At 47.0% G+C, this 21,627-nt stretch overlaps 1 protein-coding gene across 3 annotated transcripts in view; it reads left to right on the forward strand.

Moving 5' to 3' along the window:
- Positions 1 to 21,627, forward strand: part of EXD3 (exonuclease 3'-5' domain containing 3) — a 1,916,540-nt gene that overhangs the window by 111,402 nt on the left and 1,783,511 nt on the right. Inside the window, exon 4 of one of the 3 annotated variants that reach the window (XM_069241413.1) lies at positions 15,988 to 16,017. The exons of the other annotated variants lie outside the window; for them this stretch is intronic. The gene's annotated coding sequence lies outside the window, so the exon portion shown is untranslated. The remainder of the gene's footprint in view (positions 1 to 15,987; positions 16,018 to 21,627) is intronic. 3 annotated transcript variants of the gene reach the window in all.

Here is a 21,627-nt window from a genome sequence, read left to right on the forward strand (position 1 = left end):
TTTGTCTGGAGCTGGAAGAGGCATGCTGGGTTAAGTTGGCATTGTCTTCTTTTGCGTAGCTTGACCATGGAGACAATCTTTTTTCTTGGCTTAGACTGCTGAAAGTATCAATGCTGCAGGCCTGACTGGTGATAATAGCTTTCTTAACCAGTTGTTGACTCTGCGGCAGACTGATAGGTGCTCATCTTCTTCAGCAGTTACATCCTCTTTGGCATATCTCCAGCTTCAGTGGCGATGGCTCTTCTGAAGTTTCACCGTCTTTGAAATGGGGTCTCTAGTTGACTGTGGCTTGTCCCCTGTCAAAGTAGGGACCCTCACTCTAGTCAGAGTAAGGGAGTCACACAGCTAAGAAAATCATGCGCGCCCCCTTGGGTAGCTTGGCTCAAGCAGTAAGGCTTATTTCAGAGGCAATGTGCAATATTTACCCCCATCCCACACACATACATAGGGACGACACCACAAAATAACTCCACACAAGTTTAGAAAAATCACCAATATTTATCTGAGTAAAACAAGACCAAAACAACAGAGATCCAACATACACAAGTAAAGATACACATTTTCAAAGATTAAATGTAGGATAGTGCTTAGAAACACAATATCTCCAACTGGGGCTATCCGAACGTCTTGACTGAACTGCTTCTAACAGTCTGGCACTACCCACGAGGGATGCTGCCGATCACGGCCCCTGGTTGCAGTACCTTGAAAAACCATGAGGAAACAAAGACATTGCATGGAGTTGTGGAGATAAGGTGTCGCTGGAGCTGGTACAGCTTCAGTTCCTTGCTGCCACCGGGGAGTTGAGGTGTCTGTTCCTTACTGCTAGGCAGGTGAGGCGTCTGTTCCTTATGGTTGCAGAGGAGGTGATGCGGCGTCTGTGGTGAGGTGTTAGTTCCTCACAATCCGACGGGGTCGATATTCCAGCAAGTCAAGACATGAGGCGTTGAATTTGCAGGGACCACAGATGCTGTGGTGGAATCGGGTACCATGGACGTCAGTGGCACAGCAATCTGGACTTGCGCTGTGGCAGGACTTCGGAGGCACTGCGGCAGCATTGGGCCTGCATTGCAGGTCATGGGCGTGGCACGCAGTGGGGACCATGGCTCTGGTGCAGGCAGCAGTGCTGGGTCAGAGAGCAGAGCCGGTTCAGAGTCGTTCTGGAAGTCAGTGCACTACTTTCTTCCTTGTTGCACCAGAACTCAGTCCCAAGGCCCCAGGAACTGGATTTGGCACCCTTTGGCAAGTCATGACTCTCAGCAAGCGAGCCCAGGCGCTGGCAGGTGAAGTCTTTAATGTCCCTGAGACTTATTAACAGGAAGCAAGTTCCGTCCAAGCCCTTGAAGAACCTTTGGCAGCAGGATGTACAAAGCCAAGTCCTGTCCTTTCACTCCCAGACCAACATAACAAAGCAGCAGGCAAAGTGGTAGTCCCTCCTACATCATCCAGCTCTTCTTCCTGACAGATTTTCCTCAGTCCAGAAGGATTCTGTCTGCTTTGTGAGGACAGGCACAGCCCTATTTAGGTGCAAGTGTCAGCTCCTTCCACCACTCTAACTCAGGAAGACCCATCAGGAAATGCATGGCACACCTCAGCTCCCTTTGTGTGACTGTTTAGAGTGAATGCACAAACAGTCCTAGTGTCATCCTGATCTAGACATGTATTCAGCTGACAGGCAGAGAGAGGCACAGAATGGTAAAGCAGGAAAATGACCAATTTCTAAAAGTGTCATTTTCAAACTCACAGTTCAAAAACCAATTTCACCAAAAGATGTATTATTAAATTGTGAGTTGAGAGACCCCAAACTCCATATTTCTATCTGCTCCCACTGGAAAATTACACTTAAACCGATATTTCAAGGCAATCCCAATGTAACCCTGTGGGAGAGAGATGCGTTGCAATAGTGAAAACCTAGTTTAGCAGTATTTCACTAACAGGACATGCAAGGCACACAAGTACACGTCGCTTCTTTTAAATACACTGCACCTTGCCCACGGGGCTGCCCTGGGCCTACTGTAAGGGTGATTCATGTAGTAAAAGGGAAGGTTTAGGTGGACATGGCAGTTTAAAACTGCACAACAAGGCACTGCAGTGGCAGTTCTGAGACATGTTTACAGGGCTACTCGTGGGTGGCATAGTCAGGCCGGCAGGCTGTAGGAAGCTGGTTGTGTGTGTGGTGAGTACCTAAGGTATTATCACCTTATACCAGGTCCAGGTATCCCCTTTTAGTGAGGTGTAGTCAGTATCTAGGATGCCAGACTCTCTAGAGGTAGCTGTGGATGAGCAGCCAAGACATATCTGGGAGATATGCAAAGTTTATGCAGTGCCACTGTAGTCAGACAGCACTTACACACATGAAAGAACCACACAGTGTTACAAAAATAAAGGTACTTTATTTTAGTGACACAAATACTAAAACATTATATAGGTAATACCCCAACGGGAGGTAAGTAAAACACGCTATTATATGTACAGTAGCAGTCAGGAATTAGCATAGAATGCAATAGAAAACAGTGAAAGCAATAGTAACTACTGGAGGCATGGCGGGGGGCAAACCATATAATAAAAGTGCAGTGTGAAAATCGTGCCTCGACCCAAGTAAATGGAATCGGTAGAGGAGAGCTGGAGAAACTAGGAGACCCACAAGGTACATACCAGAGTCCCCCCCTGTCCCCCACCCCCCAGCGACCAGGAGAAGAGGGATAAGTACCTAGTTCGCCCCAAGCCCACCAAAAGGACTTCAGAGAAGGATATTTCTAGACCCAGATAAGACTGCAAGAAACCAAAGATGGATCATGGAAGAGGAGGACCTGTAAAAGAAGGGTACCAAGTCCAGTTCATGTCGGATTTTCCGGTGGTGGAAGGAGCTACTACCCACCCGTCAGTGGATGCAGGACCAGGTTGATGGTGGATGACGACAGTCAGTAGTGCAGCCATTGAGCAGCTGAAGAGTTCCTGGAGTGATGAAATCGACATCCCACCCCGGAAGAAGGATTGCAGTCAGTCAGTGATGGTGAAAAACCACCAACAAGCCTAGGCAAAGATAAATGTTGTGGATGAAGAAAAGCAGAGCTGCCAGGGGCCTGCAAGGTCCAGGAGGACTCAACCCACGGAGGGGATCCTGGGTGACCCTCAGCATTAAAGAGTCACAGGAAGAGCAGGCAACCCCCTCAGGCAGCAAGCACAGGAGTCGAGGTGAGTCCTGCGCAGCACACCTGGAAAGGAGTCCCATGTCACAGGAGGAGCATGCAGAGGGGTGTGCGTCACAGGGAAGAGGGCTGTGGCTACATGGAGCCAGAAGTTCCCTTGGAGGAGATGCCAAAAAGACTTGGTAGCTGCAAGAGACGCGTTGGGCAGGGGTACTGTCCTGCGTGGAGAGGCAAGGACTTACCGTCTCCAAAGTTGGTCAGCTGGCAGAGAGGTCCAAGAGGACCACTTCAGACCACCAACCGTGATGCAGGATCCACACAGCTCTGGAGGAGAAGAGATCCACACAGCTGGGCGTCGTTGCAGTTGGTGCCTGCAGATGCAGAGGAGTGACTCATTAACTCCAAGAGAGATTCCTTCTTGGTGCGGTCTGAAAACTTGCCGCCCTCAGACGATGCACAGCTGGGTAAATGTTGCAGTTGCTGGAAGGAGAAGGTGAAACAATGTTGCAGAGCAGAGTCGTTGCTGTAGCTGCGGATTGTAGGTTCCTGCGAATTCCAGTTGCGGTTCCAGTGGGCAGACATTGAAGTAAACGATGCAGAGGAGTCCTGCTGGCATCTTGCATGTCGAATCTGAGAACCCACCAAAGATGGAGACCCTAAATAGCCCTGAAAGAGGGATTGGTAACCTAGCAAGGTGACCTCCTATCAGGAGGGAGCTGTGACGTCACCTACCTGACCTGGCCCCTCAGATGCTCCCAGAGGCCTCTGCCCACCTTGTATTCAAGATGGCAGAATCAAGTGGCCACCTGGAGGATCACCCCTCAGGTGGTGATGGACATGGGAGTAGTTATTCTCCTTTCCATTGTCCACTTTTGCACAAGAGCAGAGACTGGAGGTCCCTGAACCGGTGCAGACTGGTTTATGTAATTAGGGCACCAAATGTGCCCTTCAAAGCATACCAGTGGCTTAGGGAGGATACCACTCCCAAGCCACGTAATGCCTATTTCCAAAGGGAGAGGGTGTTTCTTCCCTCTTCCAAAGGAAATCCTTTGTTCTGCTTTCCTGGGCTTGAGCTGTTCAAGCAGCAGGAGGGCAGAAACCCATCTGAGGGTTGGCAGCAGCATGGGCTGCCTGGAAAAACTCAGAAAGCTGGTAGGAGCAATGCTGGGGGTCCTGTAAGGAGCCCCCAAAGGGCATGGAATCATACACCCAATACTGGCAACAGTATTGGGGTATAATTCCGGCATGTTTGATACCAAGCATGCCCAGGTTCGGAGTTACCAATATGTAGCTGGACATAGGTGGTGACCTATGTCCTGTACGAAGGTAAAATGGCTTCCCCGCACTCACAAAGTCCAGGAAAATTGAGCTGAAGTTTGTGGAGGCACCTCTGCGCATGGACAGGTGCCATGACACACAGGTACCCGCACCCTGCCCTCTGGGTTAGGAGGGTCTATCATAGGGGTGACTTATAATGACCTGGTGCAGTGACCTTGAGTGAAAGGGTGCATGCATCCTTTCCTGCAGGCTACAATAGCAGGCCTGCAGCCACATTTTATGTGGGCTCCCATAGGTGGCACAATATATGCAGCAGCCTATGGGGAACCCCTGGTGCCCCGATGCCCTGGGTACCATATACTAGGGACTTATATGTGGGCACCACTATGCTAAATGTGGGGGGGGGGTGAAGTCCAAGCAACCAAATTTGGAAGGAGAGAGTACAGTTACTGGGGTCCTACTTAGCAGGATTCCAGTGAACACAGTCAAAACAGACTGACAGAAGGCAAAAAGTGGGGGTAACCATGCTAAAAAGAGGCTACTTTCCTACACAGGCCCACCAGTAGCATTTGAGTTAAAGGCTCTCGGCACACATCATGCACTTTCCTAGGGACTTACTAGTAGATTGAGTATGCCAATCAGAAGATTCCCTTTCTATTGCGCTCCACCTCTGTTCCCTGAGAAGTAACCCCCTACTAATGAAGGCTACAGATTGTTCTAGGCCCTCTTCATTTAGCTGTGAAAGCACAGCTCCCATACCATGCTCTAAGGCATCAGTCTGCACCACAGATTCCTTGGAAAACTCAGGAGCCTTTGGCTGAGTCTTTGGGGGGGGGGGGGGGGGGTGCCTAAGGCAGAATGGTGTCAATCTTGTCTTGTAGGGGCACCACCTGACTGCATCCTACCTGGTGTCCCAAGTACACCACAGACCCCTGCCCTATCTGGCACTTGCAGGCCTTGATTGTGAGGCCTGCACTCTGCAGGGTCCTCAGCACTTCGTGGAGGTAGTGCAAGTGGTCCTCACAACCAGATCTGAAGACAGCAATGTCATCTAGGTAGGCAGCACTGAAGTTCTCCAACCCAGCCAGAATCTGGTTAACCAGCCTCTGGAATGTGGCAGGGGCGTTCTTCAACCCAAAGAGCTTAACACTGAACTGATAATGCCCCTCTGCCATTGAGAACGCAGTCCTCTCTTTTGCCACCTTGGTCAAGGCAATCTGCTAGTACCCAGACGTTAGATCAGACGTGCTGAGGAATTTGGCAGCTCCCAATCAGTAAATGAGCTCGGGGACCAGGTGCGCATCAGTCTTGGTGATGACATTGAGCCCACAATAGTCAACACAGAACCTCAGTTCAGGTGTGGCGCCGGGTGGAGCAGCCTTGGGGACCAGAACCATTAGGCTAGAGCTAGGGCTCTTGGAGTGCTCAATCGCCCCTAACTCCAGCATCTTAGAGACTTCCCCTTTGATGCTGTTCCTCAGTCTGTCAACCTGTAAGACTTGTGCTTAATAGCCAGACTGTCCACAGTGTCAGTGTCATGGATACACCACTGAGTGACGCCAGGGATGAGGGAGAATATGTCCCAGTGACTGGTGAAGGTCCCTCTGCTGTTCTAGGGTCAGAGTGGGGAGAGGGTCACACCCTTTACTGACCCATTCTGCTTTTTTGGAAGACAGGAGGGTGGGGAGGGGTTCACTTTCCTTTTCCACCCCATCATCCATGACCAAGAGAATGGTCAACTTAGACCTCTCAAACTGCGGCTTGAGACGGTTCACATGTAGGACCCTCAGATGGTTCCTAGGGGTCTGCAGGTCCACCAGATAGGTGACATTACTCTTGTGCTCTTTCACCTCAAATGGCTCAGACCAATGGTCTTGGAAAGCAAGGGTCTCTTCTGGGTCCATCATCTACACTCTCTGGCCATGCAGAAACTCACCAGAGTGGTATTCTGGTTATACCAGCATTTCATGTCCCCCCCTGGCTAGCTCCCAGATTCTCCTTTGCAAGTTTCTGTAAGCAGACGGTCTGGTTCCTGAAGCCCAGCATGTAACCTTCTGCATCCTGGTGTGGCTTCCTAGGAGCTTGCTCTCAGCACTCCTTCACCTAACTGAGCAGCCCTCACAGCGTGCCCATACAGAAGCTCAAAAGGGCTGAAGCCAACCCCTTTTGTGGTACCTCCTTGTAGGTAAACAGCAGGCATAGTAACAGGGCAGCCCACTTATGCCTCATGGGTTCTGAGAGACCCATAATCATGCCCTGTGGGGTACGGTTGAAACTTCCAACCAACCCATTGCTTTAGGGGTGTTAAGGTATGGTGAATTGTAGGTAAACCCACATTCCTTCCACATGGCATTCATGTACAACAGCATGAAATTGGTACCCTGGTCAGATATCACCTCTTTCGGGAAACCCACACAGGTAAAGGTCGCTGTAAGTGCCCTGGCAACGGTGGGCACAGTCACTGTACTCAGAGGGATAGCTTCCGGTTACCGGGTGGCATGGTCCACCAAGACCAGGAGAAGCCTGTTAACCATGGGTGTCTTGGGATCCAAAGGCCCCACAATGTCAATGCCCACCTGCTCAAAAGGCGTGCTCAGGAGAGAAAACGGTTGAAGAGGAGCCTTGTGTCTCTTCCCAGATTTGCGTAGTAGGTTTGACTGGTCCCGCAGAACGCATCTGAGGTCTTACTCATTTGGGGCCAACAAAAGTGGGTGACCGTCCTGTCAAACGTCTTGTACTGCTCCAAATGTCCATGATGTGGCACATCATGAGCCAGATGAAACACTAGGGTACCACCAGCACACAGGCTGCCCCAGGCTCCGCATCCTTAGGCTTACTATGCAGATCATTGTAGGAAGCTTGCTCTGTATATACTTCATCAGAGTGAGATATAGTGTGCACAGAGTCCAGGGGTTTCCCCAGAGGCTTAACAGAGGTTGAAGTAGATAATACTAATGCTTTTTTTGTGGTAGTGTGGTCGAACAGTTAGGCTTAACAGAGGGTAGTGCAAAGCATTTGTTGTACACACGCAGACAACAGAAGAAGAACACACTCAATGACTTAATTCCAGACCAGTGTTTTATATAAATCAAAAATATCTTTCCTTAATTTATTTTTAGAACCACAAGATTCAAGTTACATGTCAGTACTTCAAAAGATTTATATTTCACACATGTATCAACAGTACTTTGTCTGAAATAGTTAAGTAATACAATTTTTGAATTATTGGCAATAATCTGTTTTAAAAATCGACACAGTACAATTTTCAGAACAGTTCATGGGGGGAAGAAATGTTAAGTCGGTTTAGAGGAAAGTGCAACACTTACAGTTTCAGTCTCTGGGTTTTAGGAAGTCCACTGGTTGGGGTTCAATTTAACCCCAAACACCCACCACCAGCAACATGGGGCTGGTCGGGTGCAGAGGTAAAATTTGAGCAAATTTGACGTGGGTTCTACTGGAGACAGGGGGTACTCGGAAACAGGCCTGCATGTCTGCAGGTAAGTACCTGTGGCTCGGAGGGCATACCAGGGGGGTTTAAAGGAGCACTGGAGGTGCCACAAGTAGGCACCAAATGCACACCCTCAGCAGCACAGGGGCGGCCAGGTGCAGGGTGCAAACGGGGTGTCTGGTTTCCAATTCTGGTCTATCAGGAGACCCGGACGTCACTCAGAGGCTGCAGGCGAGGTCCAGGACGTGTCTCAGGCACACCACCGGTTGGACAGGAAGGTGGGCTGCCTGTGGACGTTGATGCAATGGGGGTCCGTTTCTCCAAGGCCTGGGGGATGCGGGTGCAGTGTGTTTTTAGGCATCAGATATCTTTGCCCGGAGCTTCGTGGTCAGTGGGGTCCTTGGGATTCCCTCTGCAGGCGCCATCGTGGAGGGGTGGAGAGGTCAACCCAGGCAGGGCACTTCTAAGCAATCGCCTAGGGACCCTCTCTTGCTGGATGGACCACCTTGACACGGACCGTGGGGGTCGGGTGCACAGGGATCAAGACCCACGGATCCGGAGTGAGCTGAGAGTCCTTGGTTGTAGGTTTTCTTTAGACAGAGCCGCTGTCCTTGGGAGTTCTTGGTCCATTTTAGGTGCAGGGCAGTCCTCTGGAGTTGGCAGAAGTCGCTGGTCCCGCTGGATGTGTTGCTGGTCTTTTTGCAGGTTCTTTGAAGCAGGAGACAGGCCAAAGTAGTTGTCGTCTTCCTTCTCCTCTGCAGGGGTTACAACTTACCAGTCCTTCTTGTTCTTCTTCTAGGTCGCTAGGAGTCTGGGGAGCTGGGTTCAGGGAGACCCTTAAATCCTAGATTTAGGGGTGTTTTAGGGGGTCAGAGGGCAGTAACCAATGGCTACTGTCCCTGAGGGTGGCTACACCCTCCTGGTGTTCACTCCCTTTGGGGAGGGGCACATTCCTATCCCCATTGGTCCCTGTCCTCCAAACCAAGATGGAGGATTCAACAGGGAGGGGCTCACCTCACCTCAGCTCTGGACACCTTAGGAGTGGTCTTGGCTGGGGTGGGGTCACTCCTCCCTGTTTTCCCTAATTTTCCCATCAGACTTGCCACCAAAAGTGGGGCTTTGTCCAGGGGGTGGGCATCTCCACTAGCTGGAGTGCCCTGTGGCACTGTAACCTGAGGCGTGAGCCTTTGAGGCTTAACAGCAGGTGTTACAGTTCCTGTAGGGTGGAGGTGCTTCACACCTCCACCCAGGATAGACTTTGCTTCTGACCACAGAGTGTACAAAGGCACTCGCTCCATGTGGTCAAACTTGTCTGAAAGTGGCAGGCTGGCACGGACCGGTCAGTCCTACTCTAGCAGTTTGGCTAACATACAGGGGGCATCTCTAAGATGCCCTCAGTGTGCATTTTTCAATAAATCCCACACTTCCATCAGTGTGGGTTTATTGTGCTGAGAAGTTTGATACCATCCTTCTCAGTATTCATTGAAGCCATTATGGTCCTGTGGAGTTTGTGATGACAAACTCCAAGACCATATACTCAATATGGCTACACTGCACTTACAATGTCTAAGAATGGACTTAGACACTGTAGGAGCATATTGCTCATGCAGCTACGCCGTCACCTATGGTATAGTGCACCCTGCCTTAGGGCTGTAAGGCCTGCTAGAGGGGTGACTTGTTTATGCCACAGGCAGTGACTTGTGGGCATGGCACCCTCAGAGAGGTGCTTTGTTGACTTGGTCTTAGTCTCTTCACCAGCACACACAAGCTGCAAGGCATATATGTGTTTGGTGAGGGGTCCCCTTGGGGTGGCTTAAAGCATGCATAATGCATGCTACAACCCTGAGACCTTCACTGGCCACAGGGCCCTTGGTACCATGGGTACCTTTTTCCAGGGACTTATCTGTGTGCCAGGGTTGTGCCAATTGTGGAAACAAACGTACAATTTTAGTGAAAGAACACTGGGGCTTGATTAGCAGGGTCACAGCCCACTTTCAATCAAAGTTGGCATCAACACTGGGCAGAAAGTGTGGTGGGGTAACCATGCCAACAGTGGCACTTTCCTACAATCATTCTCCCAGTAAATCAGGTGAGACCCAGAGGCATCACCTGCTGCCTGGGCCTTGGCCTGTTTCAGAAGACCCTCGAGTAGGGCACTCTTTCTGTGCTGTGTAGAACTCCTCCCTAGTGGGGCCTCCTTCCCGCTGCCAATGGGTCAGCTCAGGTATGTCCCCAGTTCGGCCACTTCTTCCCCCTGTAGGCTCCGGGGTGTCCCTCTCAGGTTCAGCTTCCTCCCAGACTGTGGGAATCTCAGGAGTGAGTTTCCCACGCCCCTTGCCCCTCCTCCTTCTGGCAGGCACCAGGACCACTATTTCAGGCTCCAGGTCCTTCTAATAACCCTCTCTGGCGGCCATGGACTGTGTGGTTATGCACGCCTAAACTGGCATTCCTAACATTTCCAAGTGCAACCTGAGCTCCACCTCCTTCCAGGCAGTTTGCTCCAGGTTGTTCCCTAGCAGACAGTTATCAGCCATAGTAACCTGAGACCCTCCCACTCCCATTCAAAGGGACACAGAGCTACCAAACATTGGCGCTCACTGTTGTGTACTGCTACAAACTGGTGGACTACATTAGGTATTACTTGCCCCTCACATACTAGATGATAGCGGACAGTTGTCATAAAGGCTCCCGTGTCTGTCTGAGCCTCCACCCACCTCCCATTGATGGGCACTTACTGCTGTTACAACTAGTGTTGTCAGGCATGAGGGTTCTCTGGACCACCTCACCCAGGGAGACTAGGGTTAACTCAGCTGGCTCCCCACCACTAACTGGGGCCAACTACTCCCCAAGCGCTACATCCACCACTCCAAGTGACTGCCCACTGGTGGGGGACTGTGCCTGCTTTGGACTCCCCCTGAAATGCCCTTCCGGATTACAGGCAAAACACTTTAGGGGTCCCTTCCCTGCAGGCGTTCCTGAAGGGGACCAGCTCTTCTTTTCAACAGGGGGTTGGGAATCCTTACCCTGGGAACTAGTTTGGGACCCTTTAGAGAACTCCCTACTGTGTCCCTCTCTTCCTTCTTCTATTGGGGATGCTGCCCACCCTTGGCTGAGTGTCCCACATACAACTTGTTTTGGACCTTGGTACTGAGCCAGTAGTCTGCCTCCTTAGCAAGCTTTCTGGGGTTAGTAAGCTTTCTGTCACTCACATGCTGGCGCAGCTCTGGAAAATGACTAGACAAGTGCTCCCATGCAATCAAATTGTACAGCCCCTGATAGTCGTCATCTCATTGCCCTTCACCCAACCATCCAGTGCTCTGCAAACACAATCAACATACTCCACCCAAGTTTGACAACCAAGTTTAGTACTCTCCCTAAATCTTACCCTGTAACTTTCTGGGGTGAAACCACTTCTTCTGGTTAGGGATTCTTTCATGGCGTGGTACCTCATTTGGTCTCCTTGTTCTAAAGCCAGCAAGGTGTCCCTCCCCTCTACTGAGGCCTGCCCCCAATCTCTCTCAGGTGACCTTGTTCATTCTTAAAGCCACTTCACAACCCCTAAACCACCTCTCTGTCATCCCCCCCCAGAAGAAAACTCCTCCTTCCTAGTGAGATTGTTAATAGGACATTTGAGCTCCTTGCAGAGCTTTTTGAGCTCAGATACCGAGTAAGTCTCCAACCTCTCCTGCTCAAACACCGAATCTGCACCTCCAACCAATGGCTCACCAGACTGAAACATGACTGTGAATAAAACTCATAAGTTGCAAAGAGAAAAATCAAACTAGTATGTTGAGGTGTAATGGTCTGTGATATGGAAGTAGTGTACAACAATCACTGTATATAAAGTACAAATACAAGTCCTATCTTCGCCACTGATCACCTTTGCTAGAAATGGGGTCTCTAGTTGCAGTGGCTTGCACCCTGTCCAAGTAGGGACCCTCACTCTAATCAGGGTAAAAAAGTCACACAGCTAAGATAACTCCTGCCCTCACCCCCTTGGTGGCTTGGCTAAAGCAGTTAGGGTTATCACAGAGGTAATGTGTAAAGTGTTTACACAAACACACACATCCCCCCCACACATACCCCGCCCCCACACACATACCACACACACATACCACACACACACACACACACACACACTAACAACAACACAAAAGTACTCCACGCCAGTTTAGAAAAAGAAGCAATATTTAGCTCAGTAAAAGACGACCAAAACCCAACATACAAAAGCAAAGCTACAAAGATGAAATGTAGTAAAGCTCTTAAAACCACAATAGCTCCAACTGGGACTATCAAAACGGCTTGAATTAGTTGCTTCCAACAATCTGGCACCACCCACGAGGGACCGTGCCGGCCACAGAGTTGTGTAGACCCTGGTCACAGTACCTTGGAAAATGCTAGGGAAACAAACACATTTCACAGAGCCGGAGAGGTGAGGTGTCGCTGGAGCCAGTGCGAGGTCAGTTTCTTACTGCCAGTGGGGAGGTCGGGCATTGTTTCCTTACTGCTAGGCAGGGGAGGTGAGGCGTCGGTTCCTTACGGTTCCAGAGGAGGTGATGCCGCATTGGCGTCTGTTCCTTACAACAAGACGGTGGTCGATGAATCCAGCAGGTCAAGATGTGAGGCGTCAACTTCATGGTGTTGCAGTCACATCATGGAACCACAGGTGGTGTGGCAGAGTCTGAGTCAGGTGCCATGGATGTTGGTGAGATAGAACTCTGGACTTGCATTGTGGTGGGACTTTGGAGGTATTGCGCTGGCATTGGACCTGCATTGTAAGTCGCGGTCTGGGCACTCAGTAGGTACCACGGCTCCGGTGCAGGCAGCGACACGGGGGTCAGAAAGCGGTGCCTGTTCCAAAGGTGATCTGGAAGTTCATGCACTACTTTCTTCCTTGATGCACCGGACCTCACTCCCTAGGGTCCAGGAACTGAATTTGGCACTCCTTGGCAAGTCGAGAAACACAGTAGCTGCAACTGGGGCTATCAGAATGGTTTGACTGAGTAACTTCCAACAGCCCGGCACCACCTGCAAGGGAATGCGGCCAGCCACGGAGTCGTGTAGACCCTGGTTACAGTACCTTTGAAAATGACGAGGAAGCAAAGACGTTACACGGAATCAGGGAGGTGCGGCATCACTGGAACCGGTGTGGAGTCTGTTCCTTACTGCCCTCGGGGAGGTGAGTCATTAGTTCCCTACTGCTAGGCTGGAGAGCAGATGAGGTGATATGACGAGGTGTTGCTTCTTTACGACAAGGTGGGTTTGATGAATCCAACAGTTCAAGACCGAGGTGTCGACTTTGCGGTGTTGCAGTCACACCACTGGGCCACAGGTGCTGTAACGGAGTCAGGTACCACAGACGTCCGTGACACAGTGCTCTGGATTTGCGCTGTGGCAGTACTTTGGAGTCCCTGCGGCGGCAGGCCTGCATTGTAGGTTCCAGTTGTTGCACTCAGTGGGGACCACTGCTCCGGTGCAGGCGTCCACGCCGGTTCCATACGTTTTTCTAGAAGTCAATGTTCTAGTTTCTTCTTTGTTGCACCAGAACTCACTCCCAAGGGCCCAAAAACTGGATTTGGCACCACTTGGCAAGTCAGGACTCTCAGCAAGACAGCCCAGGCTTTGCCAGGTGAAGTCTTTGTTGTCTCTGAGACTTCTTGAGGCAAGCTCATTCCACACCCTTGAAGAACCTTTGGAAGCAGGATGTAGAAGGCCAAGTCCAGTTCTTTCACTCCCAGGACAGAAGCAGCAAGCAGCAGGCTGGCACAACAAAGCAACAGGTGGAGTGGCTGTCCCTCCTACAGCATCCAGCTCTTCTTCCTGCCAAAATATCCTCAGTCCGGAAGTGTTTTAACTATGTGGGGTCAGAGATCCAGTACTTATACGCATTTCTGTCTTTGAAGTAAGCTAACTTCAAAGAGATGTTTTTGTAGTCCACAAGACACTTCCTTTCCCTGCCCTGGCCTCAGACACACTCCATGGAGCTGGAGGCTACTTTGTGTGAGAACAGGCACAGCCCTGTTCATGCACAAGTGTCAGCTCCTCCCACCACTCTAGCTCAGGAAGACCCTTCAGGAAATGCAGGGCACACCTCCAGCTCCCTTTGTGGGACTGTCTAGAGTGAATGCATAAACAGCCCAGCTGTCATCCTAACCCAGACATGTATTCAGCAGACAGACAAAGGCACAGAATGGATAAGCAAGAAAATGCCCACTTTCTAAAAGTGTTTCAAACAGACAAGGGAACCCAAGGATACCTAGGGACCGAGGGTAGTCGTAAAGCTATAGCAAACAAAGGTCTCTATGCGTACTTATAACAGAGTAATGCCCTCAGTGCACAGTAACAATGCACAAGAAAAAATTCAAAACGATCAGTAATTTATTTATATGAAAAAGTTAAAATCAGTTCTTTTAGAGATATGTACCCTTATGGGGCGCACCAAAGCAGGTATTAAACTAACCGGCAAAAGGACAAGGTTGTGACATCAAGAATTACATAGAATCAAAAGGTTACATTTCTTATAAAAAGGAAAGACTACTGAACCCAAAAGAGCAATTTTAAAAATAAACGCTGGTCAGAGTGATTTGGTTGACGACGTTTCAATCCCCTAGGCATATGGGATCATCATCAGCACAATACAGTATTTGCCTGGCTAAAGCAATTCATTTACAATAAATCAATGAATAAATTTTGCAACCTACAAGCTATAGGGAAGGCAAGTAAAGAAAGTAAGGAGAAGAAAAAAATAGTTCTGATTATGCACTTGAGGTTTTTAATCCAATGATCAACCGTGATTCAGTCGGGATGAGGACATGCTGGAAATTCCGTGTAGTGTGCTGAAAAGGTAATCTAGGTAGACCATCCAGGAAGTGGAGTGGTCCCTAACAAGTGAGTTCCATGTGGAGAGGTAAAGGACACGCTTCCAACATCCCAAATGCGCGCAGATATCTCAAAACATATCATGCAGTGCTACATGCTAGCATTGTAAGCATACTGTGCGGGGAATTACGTGGCCCACTAAAAATGGGGTGGGAGAGTACCTCATGAAAGGTGAATAGCAGCCACGTTCACAGCCGAGGGAAGATATTCAAATACAGCAACACTCAATAGGGTGAAACTGTCATGCCATTAGTTCCACAGAATTAGACCTTCTTGGTAGAAGTGCTTCACAGTCAGAATTCCGAAAATGAATTGTATATAGTAAGCCAGAAAAGCAGAGGGGCTCAAAGAACAATTTCCAAAAGCTAAAATGTGAGTTAATATGACAATTCTTAATAGTCCCGAAAAAGAAGGCACCTAGCATAAGAAAGGTAACAGGAATAAAACTTTGTCTAAGGAACCATAATGAAGCCAATCAAAAGAGCATACAATTATTAGGGGATGACTGGTGCACTCTAGATAACAAAAAAAGTCAGCATAAATTATTTGCATGTAATTCATAGCGTTAATAGACAGCCACAGGTACATCTGTTGTCATCAAAGGATTGTCAGCAACAGGTTTAGAAAGAAATTGGACTGCTTGAGATCATTCATGAGGGCAATTCAGTGGTCATTAAAGTTCATGTTTTGATAGTATTAAGCAACCATACTTCGGTTGAAAAATAACCTCTGGTGGGTTAAGTGTCTACACTTGAATGGAAGCCATAAAGTTCAGAATATTTTCTCATCATTAATCAGCTTTCCCCTCACAGTTGTAACTCATGTGTAATCATTTCAAGCAGGTTCACTATAATTAATATTTGATGGCCAGAATAGTGTTCATCTTTATTTTATGAGTAATAACCCTTCAAGTAGATAATCCTCAGAGGAATTGTATTAAGTTTTAAACAAATGCTATGATAGTCATAGTTTTGTTTAAGATTTGTTTCGTATAACAAAATATTAGATGAAGAATAAGTCATCAAACCCAGTACAGCTAATGTTTACATATGTAGAAGCTGCATTTTCTTTGTAGAACAGAGTTGTGGCAATAAGGATATGCATTACAGTAGTTTACCATAATTTTTAAAGGTGGCTAGAGAGTTTCAAATATACATTGCTATGATAATATATACATCACATATTCTTTTTACATACAATTCTAAACAAATACTAAAATTCATTGCTGCATTACAGATCTCAATCAGTCCTGCTCTCAGCAAATGTGTAAGTACTTTTTAAAATGTAAGTTTAGTAATTAAAAAGATTTGTCTCATGTATGGCTTCTTAGTAGTTGAGTAAGAAACAATTCACATGTTGCTGGATATGTTAAAAAAATTCAGCTGATATATTAAGGAATCTACACCTTCACTGGTTGTAACAGATTTTATCCCAGGGGACTTCCAATGCAAAAATGGAAATCTATTGTATTAAATTTTTTAAAAATACAAGAGAACACTGCGGTCTGTCTGTTTCTAACCGTTGCAAGTAGGAGCTCCAAAATCTGCTTATTGTAATGGTGTTACATCCTCCTCAAAATTGCTTCAAGATAATTAGTTGAAAAAACGACTATTAGTTGAATATTGTATAAGTTTCTTTGTGGGAAATTGCTATTAATACCCAGGTGCATCAGGGCCTAGAACATTTGTCCTCCAGTCATCACTGAGATCATGGTTGTTTGTTGTATCTCCTTTAAGACCATACAGTAGCAAAAATGCATCAGCCGAGAACATGGATCACCATGGCATAAAAAGAATCGGTCTCTTTCTAAATTGAAACACCTCTGGTCCCAACTCAAGACAAATGACAGCTACTGACTGATACGGAAGGTCTTGCGCCAAACAATAGCTGTAACATTTCTCTTTCCAATTTTAAGTTTGAATTAATTGAGCATTTTTCAACCAAACACTGTTGCAGGGTAGATACCGATTGGGATTACTTTAACTTTGAATTTTGATAACAATGTGGCAAACATAAAACCTGAATTTCTGCAATATGTGCTCTGATAATCGATATTGTACTGACACTGGCAGTTTCATTATGGATCATCCGTGTTTTTGTAAGTGAAGCGTAACTCCCAAATACACATAACAGTCCACCATCTCCTGTTATTATTCTTTTAATAGTTTTTGCTAAGTTCCTTTACTCCAAATTTTATGATGTTTGCACTATTTAAATATACAACCTACTGAGCACAGAATCCGTTACTAAGGTTTTAAATCGTGTTGCTACCGTAAAGGAGTTTGATTAATATGATCATATCATCTATGAATATTAGTTCTGTTCCTCTGTATTGTTCACTCCAGGAGTAATAATATTCCCATATCTACTGGTGCATACAATTTCTCCAGTTATAAATTAACGAAAATTGGCAAACGTTCACCTCTATTTCAAAGCAGAGTTTGAGCAGATCTGTTTTAAGCATTTTCCAGTGCTTCCCACTCTAACCTTGACACACTTGTTGGAATCCAGTAATCACATTATTGATAATTCCCCAAGATGATAGTTTTTCTCGTAGAATTTCTTGATCAACAGATTCTTTAATGAATGAAGCAGCAACTAGTTCCTGACAGCAAAGTATAAGACACAGTAGTCTTATACATTTAGTAATGGAGGAGCAGGCTAGACCAGTGGTTCCCAACCTGTGGTCCGGGGACCCCCAGCGGTCCGTGAAGCCTCCTCAGGGGGTCTGTGACTACTTGGAAAATTAACTGATATTAACAGATTAATAAAGTGCATAGAAATAACATGAATAAATGTACAATTGAAAAACTTAAAACGTACTCTAAATGTCAAGGAATTTGAAATTGGACATTAATAATTAGATTAGTATGCTCAGATTAATTTTTGGGAGCAGTACAGGTGAATCAAACAGCATATAGTATGGATGATGTGTGACTTTGCTTGAATTTAGAAAAGCTCCAACCTTCCTATTAATATTACAATGCTTATTTTTTATTTTATTTGTTTCCAAATGAAATACAATATTATCATTTGTGTATGTGTCTGATGGAATGCTTGTTTCTGTATTTTTGTGTATTGTGTTTGCGGGTCAAATAATTGACAATCTATAGGCCTGGGTCCCCATCTTCCAATAATGACTCAGTAGGGGGGCCCCCGGATTCCAGTAATGATAAAGTGGGGTCTACAGAAGTCATAAGGTTGGGAACCACTGGGCTAGACGGAAGCCAGTCTGTTGGATAGGAACAATGTTAGAGTTCCCTATACTTCCAATTTCAGTAGCAAAACATTTCCAAAAGATGAAGGCAATTGTGCTGCAGCGAGACACGGGCCTCCACATTCCATTTTAGGTGTCTTGATGGTAAATTCATGCTACCAGTTCTTCAAAACATTTTTTTATAGAAGAAGTATAATGAGAGATGGCCTTGGGCCAGCCCAATTGGTACACTGGTTCTCATGTGTTTTTCATGATTTGCCATTGTGTAGATATGCAGGAAAAATGGTCCTATTTGTTTTCGCATCAGTAAGGTGTCCATCAAGTAGTCCTTTAGTTAATCTGCTTGTAGCTTTGAAGCCTAATGTTAAAATGTAATTGCTGATTTATCTCTATTTGTTAAGCAAGTGTTTGTTTTTGGAGTACTTGCTATTTGGATGTTTTAACATCATCAAGACACAGAGCAATTCAGTAACTGCCTTTGCTTGTAAACCCCTTGGCTGCTGCTCCCCATCCCATCCTCTCCTCCACCCGCCACCCCCCTCAACATGCTGAGCCCTTTTTTTGGGCCCCATAACTTTTTTTCCACATACGATACCCATGCAAAATTTGTATCCTTATTTTTCCAACATATTGGGGGTTGTAAATGTACACAGGGTTTGCGGATTCCCCTGGAGGAGACCAAGAAAATAGGCAAAATATAGCAAACGTTTGAGTTTTGTTTTCCAGAAAAATAGAACAAATATGCCCCAGATAAAAGTGGCTGTTTTTATCCCCAAATATGGCATCAGTTTGCTGTACTAAAGTCACCATCTTCCCAGCTTTCAGGAAAAGGCAGAGCTGAATCCAAAAACCTAATTTTGTACCACAGTTTTGACATTTTTCTAAGAAGTAGCCTATTTCCCCTATTTTTTTGGGCTTGCAACCTATGTCCCAGTTTGTGGTGGAAACCACTGTGCAACTCATGGGTGAACGAGAAAAGCTATAGATATCTGAAAAGTAGACAGCATTCCGAATTCAGCAAGGGGTCATATGTTTAGATCCCTCAAGGATTTGCCAAGGAAAATAATTGTTAAAATAATGAAATATTAAAAATGAGTAGGAAAAAACTAACATTTGTGGCAACATTTTCATATGTGACTTTTTGTCACGATGGCTGATTGACAAAAGCAAATAACACTTTAAAATTCAGACACACCTTTAAGGTTTTTCCACACAGAGCACTCCGTGACAACGTGGCATATGCTCTGTCCACTAGTATGTGCAGTGGTGTGGGGACCATAATGCTTGTTAATCATCTAACAGAACACCTACATGTTCTGATGGCGGATAAAAGTGTTGAGCAGGCCATAAGGCAGTCCATGACTTCCAAAAGTAGATGAACTAAAATTCTGTGGCTGCTTGCCCAACAAGGTAGTGGCCCATGGATGTTAGGTATCCATGCACAGTCACTGGAATGTTTGCCCAACAGTGGCTCCACCTCAGTCAATTTCCCAAAAGTTTGCTTAAGTATGATACAACATAAAGCAAGTAGGAAAACTCAGGCCTGGCTAAGAAGCGCAACAGGACAGTAAATAAGACTCTCTTTTCTCTTTCCCTGCTTTGAGCACATTTTACATCGATGACATGGTTGATCTTTTTTGGGTGTTTTAGGAATGGGATCAGCAAAGTGTCGCTCCTGCAGCCTTACCGCATCCTCCAGAACATATGAAGTGGAGGCTGCTGCTTCTGTAGCAGCCGTGAGGTTTTCAATTACAGACAACTGAAAGTCAAGGAAAAACATGAGTCTTCTTGTGGTTGTCTGACGATAAACACTATATGCATTGTATGTTGCCATTTGGATCAAGTGGGTAAACAGTTTCTTGTACCAAGTGCGAGTTTTACGACTCGCATTGTATGGTGGAAGAACCTGGTCATTCTTGTCCACTCCACCCATGTACTTATTACAATCAAGTTTACAGGTCAGCTTGTGGAATTCGGCCCTCTGACTCCAAACTGTGATGGGGGAAAGTGCTCTCATCATGAATTGTAGTGAGCACGTACACATCATGCCTATTCGAGAGCTTGACTGCGAGCAGTTTGTTAGAACGCAACAGAGTACTCTGGGATTTTCTGGAGCTTCTGGCAAACAAGCTCCTGCGGGAATCCTTTGCGGTGGCAACAAACTGTACCGCAGACCACAGTGCCAGCTTTGTAGAGCTCACTAAACAGCTCCTGTATAGAAATTGTCCACACAAAGGTTATAACCTTTGTCAAGGGTGGCTGGACAGGCTCTCACACAATCTTTCCTGTGATCCTTAGTGTCAGAGGGCAACCTACAGGGTTTAGCATAGAGTCCTTCCATGTATACACTCTCAAACTGTACAAATAACCAGTAGAGTTCTCACACAGCATGTACAGCTTGATGTCATAGTGAGCTCTTTTGCTTGCAGTGTACCGCCTGACAAGCAGCCGCCCTTTGTACTGGATCAAACACTCATTGACTGCCATATTCCTTCCAGGGGTATAGATCTCAGGAAACCTGGCAGACACATGTTCCATGACAGGCCAAATTTTGAACAACCTGTCCTGGTCTGGATTGTCCCAGGGCAATGCAGCAGAATTGTCATTTAAATGCAGCATGTGCTGCAATAGCAAAAAATTATCTCTGCTCATGTACGGCGCGAAGATGAGGGTTACCCAAACCGTGCGAGTCTTTCAGTAGGACTGCAAGGTGGGTTTTTGCACTAACCCCATTTTGAGCATAAGGCCCAAAAATATCTTCAACTCTGCCAGTGAAGTGTGAGTCCACTTGTGTGCCCTAGAGTGGGGACCTAGATTGCCTCCATGCTCCCTCAGAAATTGTTTGACATGCAAATTTGTTTGCTGCACAATTTGCTGAAGGCAGTCAACATCCAAAAGGCGATAGACATAGGCAGGTGGCAAAAAGTTGGCCATATCGACTTCACATCCGGCATCACCAGTAAAAGGTGGGATTTTAAGCTGAACTAGATAGGGGGGGCGGCCAAGAGAGCACTCTGTGCTTTCCACCACACCCACCTGCTCTCTGGGTTGGGGTAACCTGCTGTTGCCCCGATGCACAGACTGTGCTTGCGAAGGGACTGCACGACTGTCCTCATCGCCTTCCTCAGAATCGCTGGAAGAGGAGTCGTCAGATGGGTTCCGCCGACTGAAAACTTACTCCCCTATTCTGCTCCATTCTCCTCTCCCTCAGATGCTGTCTCAGTATCTGCTCTCTCCATCTGTGATCCTGCCTTAGAGCTGTCCTCTATAACCTGAGTGAGGGCTTGAGCAGCAGTCATCCGTGACACCATCTCTGTTACTGGCTAAACTGTCCCTCTACAACGTTAGCCTACTTAGAAGGGAGAGAAGTTGGTCACAAAATTGCTGATGGGTGTGTGTGATGTGTGCAGCAGTAAATGTCTGTCACCTTACCTTAGCTTCTTCCCTCAATCAGCAGGCTCTCTAAAGACACTGAAAAAAAAAAAAAAGACACACTATTACTTCACCTTGCCACAAACCATCATCACAGTCTTTAGCACGAGGGGCGTCCAGTGCAACAGTCATTTTTGTCGCTCCCGTTTCATGACCACCTCCTTGTATTCCCTCACTTCCACCCAGTAAAAGGTCCCCTCATCTCTCCATAGCCCCTCTCTTACATA

Source organism: Pleurodeles waltl, chromosome 6, assembly GCF_031143425.1.
Source record: "Pleurodeles waltl isolate 20211129_DDA chromosome 6, aPleWal1.hap1.20221129, whole genome shotgun sequence".
NCBI classification, from domain to species: Eukaryota; Metazoa; Chordata; class Amphibia; order Caudata; family Salamandridae; genus Pleurodeles; species Pleurodeles waltl.